Genomic DNA, 4,042 nt, shown 5'->3' on the forward strand with positions numbered 1-4,042 from the left:
TCCCCGGTGCCCGCCCCTCCCCGGGAGCGCGGTGGTCCCCGGTGCTTCCCCCCCCGGAGCGCGGTGGTCCCCGGTGCCCGCCCCTCCCCGGGAGCTCGGTGGTCTCCGGTGCTTCCCCTCCCTGGAGCGCGGTGGTCCCCGGTGTCCCCCCCTCCCCGGGAGCGCGGTGGTCCCCGGTGTCCGCCCCTCCCCGGGAGCGCGGTGGTCCCCGGTGCCCCCCCTCCCCGGGAGCGCGGTGGTCCCCAGCCCTTTTCTCCCCCAGAGGGGCCGCCGGGGGGTCCTTTCTCCGGGAAGCCAAGCATAAGCCCGGAGCCTGCCAAGCCGGCGTGCCCCGAGGCCTCCGTCTGCCTTCCGTATTCGCTGACGATGCCGAGCAGGAAGGTGATTTGTCCCTAGTCACGAGGATGACTGGTCATCGCGTGCAGGGCACGGAGCTGGCAGGGCCGCGGGGAGCCAAGACGGGACCTAGGGGCTGCGGGGCCGGAGCCGGCCGGCCGATTTGGGGTCGGATTTCCCTGCAGCGTCAGTGCAGCTGCAGCGTTAGGGTCAGGAGAGCCCTGGGCCCTGGTGGCTCGGTCCTACACGCTCTGGGGAGGGGCTCCTTTGCCGGCCCAGGTGGGGATGGGACAAACACACAAACTCAAGTGCAGTGAGGTTAGCAGAAAGGGGTATGGGGTGTGGCCGAACCTAGGGATGTGGGCGGAGCAGCTGTTGGGTTGGGGACAGCCTTGGAGGCAGAGACCACTTTGGAAGAGGTTGGTGGTGAATGCACACGATGCTGGAAGAGGCAGGCAGGGTGGGGGCAGTGAGAAGTCAGGTGAGGGTACTGAGTTGAGTTGAGAGCTGTTGGGGCTCAGTTCGATGACCGTGGATGGAGATGCCCCGAGGACACCGGGTCCTGGGGAGTAGAGGGCTGGAGATGCGTGCGGGAATCGTTGTTTCATTGGTGGTACGTGTTTGTGATGTGGCTGCATGGACGGTCTGGGCACCCTGGGTGCTGCTGTCAGCAGGATCTTCACTGCTCAGTCTCAGGCTCTCAAGGCTCCTGGGAGCAGGTGTCTCTGGTCTCTTTGGTGTCAGAGTGGAATGACCTGAGGTTGAGTTGTCTTTGTTAACTTAAAACTGATGTGCAGGCTGCTGTGGCTTATGGAGACCTGCATCTGGCCATTTCGCACAAGCTGGGGTTGATTGCTGACTTCTAAGGGACATTAGGGGGTCAGAGGTGGAGGCTGTGCGATGTGTGCTTGCCTGAGCTCATGGCTGTTCCCTGTGACAGGAAACAGGTGCCTGTGCTTAGTTTTCTTTTCCTGGGTCCACAGAGGTCCGGGAGAGAAGCCTGGTTGCTGCTCTCTGTGGTTGGCAGCCTGAGGCCTCATAGCCCCCTTTCATGGAGCTGGGTTATTTGGGGTAGAGACGTGCTCTGTGTGTGCCAGTCCACACAGATTGGCCTCTTTGTAGTAGGAGCTTTGTAGTAGAAGGGCTCCCATGGCTCTTGGCAGCTCCTAGCCAGTGCTAGGAGAACGTGGACTGCTGCACATCATGAGAAAAGTGCTTTCTTCACTGAGCTGGAGGGGCTACCTGGTTTTGGGGTTTGCACGAGCACCAGTGACACAGCTTCGCATGGCCTATGTTGAGGAACCATGTTCTCAGTGAATTGTGAGCAGTGGGCTGTGGGATTGCATTTCCCTGGGCCATCAGCCCAAGGCCTTGTTGGCGACTTTGGAAGTTGATCCTGTGGCTGCTGTGCTAGGAGAGGAGGTTCCTTGGACCCGACGCATGGGTGGGGCATTCTGTGACCTCCCAATCTCCCTTCACATACCCGGCCATGCAGGCTGGCTCACCACTGCTTCTGGGCTATGGATTCTGTGGCCTTTACAACCTTGTACACGCCCGACTTATCCCTTTCTGACCCAGCACCTGTGTTGTGTGCATAGGTGTGGTATCCATAGTACTTTTTGTGGCCGGAGGGTTTTCAAGTCAGGAATTCTGGGCCTGGCATGTGACTGGTGGGTGTTTACTAAATGTGGTTGCGTGGAATGAAGAGGAAGCAGCTCTTTCATTCACACAGAAATGTGTGCTGTATAGGGAGAGAAAGCCCTATCAATCCTGCCTGCCACCTTCTCCCATTTGTCTGCTTTTTGTTAACCAGAACCCTGATTAGCATTCGTGGCTTTTTCCGACATCCCCATTGCATACATGTCTGTGTACTGGTGAGAGCGCCTGTAGATAGATGTGGAAAAGCGGGTGTTTGGCCACTCAGGCCTGTTGTGGCTGTTACTCATTCTCTGCTACTGGCACCAGCACCTGAGTAGCTCCTGTCCCCACCAAATCAAGATGCTGTGGGTGTTCAACTGTGTGCTGGCCTCACTGCAAGTCTTTGACTTACGACACTTGTTGCCATATAGCCTACAACTAGAGGTGCCGGTCATCGCTGATGATCACCATTTATAGGTGTTAGCACAGGGAACAGGGATTTTCCACACCTGCTCATGGCTGCACAGTAAGCACACACAAGGAGGAGCTGGGCCCCTGGCTCAGCCACTGAGCCCTTATCCAGCCACTGATATGGGAGTGCTGGGAAGTGAAGAGTGTGGCCCCTTAGGGAACAGGGGAAGGGAAGTGCTGGGTAGAGGAGGGCATGGTCCCTGGCTAGGACTCCACTCCCATGGGCCTAGGTGAGGACAGGCACTCTTGCCTTCCTGCCCAAATGTTGCATTTCCCAAGGCCACCCTGGTCTGCCATGCCCCCATCCTGTGCCTATAAAAACCCGAGACCCAGGCCAGGCGTGGTGGCTCACACCTATAATCCCAGCACTTTGGGAGGCCGAGGTGGGTGTATCATGAGGTCAGGAGTTCGAGACCAGCCTGGCCAACGTGGTGAAACCCTGTCTCTACTAAAATACAAAAATGTGGTATGCGCCTGTCATCCCAGTTACCCAGGAGACTGAGGCAGGAGAATTGCATGAATCCAGGAGGTGGAGGTTGCCGTGAGCCGAAATCACCCCATTGCACTCCAACCTGGGCAACAGAGCCAGACTCCATCTCAGAAAAAAAAAAAGAAAAAAAATAAATGAGAAAAAAAAAAAAAACAGAAAAAAAAAAAAAAAAACCCAAGAGACAGGGACAAGGCAGGGGCAGAGGCAGCTGGACATGGAGATGAGCAGATTGGTGGAAGAAGACACAAGCAGCTGGACCTCAAAGGGAGCATGCAGGTGGAAGAGCACACCAACAGATACCAGCACACTGGCAGGCCATCGACTGACTGGACAAGGCCAAGTTTGGCTGGGGCAGTTGGAGGAGAGCTTGGGCCGCTTGGCGGCCCAACTCCAGGAGAAGACTCCATCTCCCTTCTGGCTCCCCCATCGGCTGAGAGCTACTTCCACTTGATAAAACTTTCCACTCATTCTCCAAGCCCACGTGATCTGATTCTTCCAGTACACCAGAGGGCAAGAACCCAGGATATAGAGGGTCTGGTGGTTAACACAAGCCTCCTATAGATGGCAAACTAAAAGAGCACCTATTACACATGGCCACTGGGGCTTCAGCTGTAAACATTCAGTCGTAGATCCTGCCATGGGGTTGGAGCCCCACAGCCTGCCCGTCTGTATGCTCCCCTAGAGGTTTGAGCAGCGGGGCACTGAAGAAACGAGCCACAGCCCCATGGCATGCCCTGCAACCACGTGGACAAGGAAACTTTTCCGCGCCACCACGCCGCACTGCTGTCAGCTCTGGAAGAGCAGGCAAGTGCATCTGCTTATCCTAGGGTCAGTCAGCACAATCCCCATATGTCTGCTGGCCATCTCTCTCATGAGAATTCTTTTTCCTGTTTATCAGGAAAGAGAGTGATGTGCACAAGCTCCTTTGCCTACAGTAGTCCTTCCCTATCCACAGGGGTACATCTCGGACCTATATACCTTTGATAAAATTTAATTATAGGGCCGGGCGCGGTGGCTCAAGCCTGTAATCCCAGCACTTTGGGAGGCTGAGGCGGGTGGATCACGAGGTCAAGAGATCAAGACCATCCTGGTCAACATGGTGAAACC

At 56.5% G+C, this 4,042-nt stretch overlaps 2 protein-coding genes across 11 annotated transcripts in view; one reads left to right on the top strand and one right to left on the bottom strand.

Moving 5' to 3' along the window:
- Positions 1 to 4,042, bottom strand: part of LOC108291326 (60S ribosomal protein L3) — a 10,572-nt gene that overhangs the window by 1,593 nt on the left and 4,937 nt on the right. The gene's annotated exons all lie outside the window — the stretch shown is intronic.
- MROH1 (maestro heat like repeat family member 1) overlaps positions 1 to 4,042 on the top strand; it is a 117,112-nt gene that overhangs the window by 740 nt on the left and 112,330 nt on the right. Inside the window, exon 1 of one of the 10 annotated variants that reach the window (XM_037732456.1) lies at positions 408 to 654. The exons of the other annotated variants lie outside the window; for them this stretch is intronic. The gene's annotated coding sequence lies outside the window, so the exon portion shown is untranslated. Of the gene's footprint in view, positions 1 to 407; positions 655 to 4,042 lie in introns of those variants that run through there. 10 annotated transcript variants of the gene reach the window in all.

The sequence above is a fragment of the Cebus imitator genome, unplaced genomic scaffold (genome assembly GCF_001604975.1).
Source record: "Cebus imitator isolate Cc_AM_T3 unplaced genomic scaffold, Cebus_imitator-1.0 Scaffold449, whole genome shotgun sequence".
Classification (NCBI taxonomy): Eukaryota; Metazoa; Chordata; class Mammalia; order Primates; family Cebidae; genus Cebus; species Cebus imitator.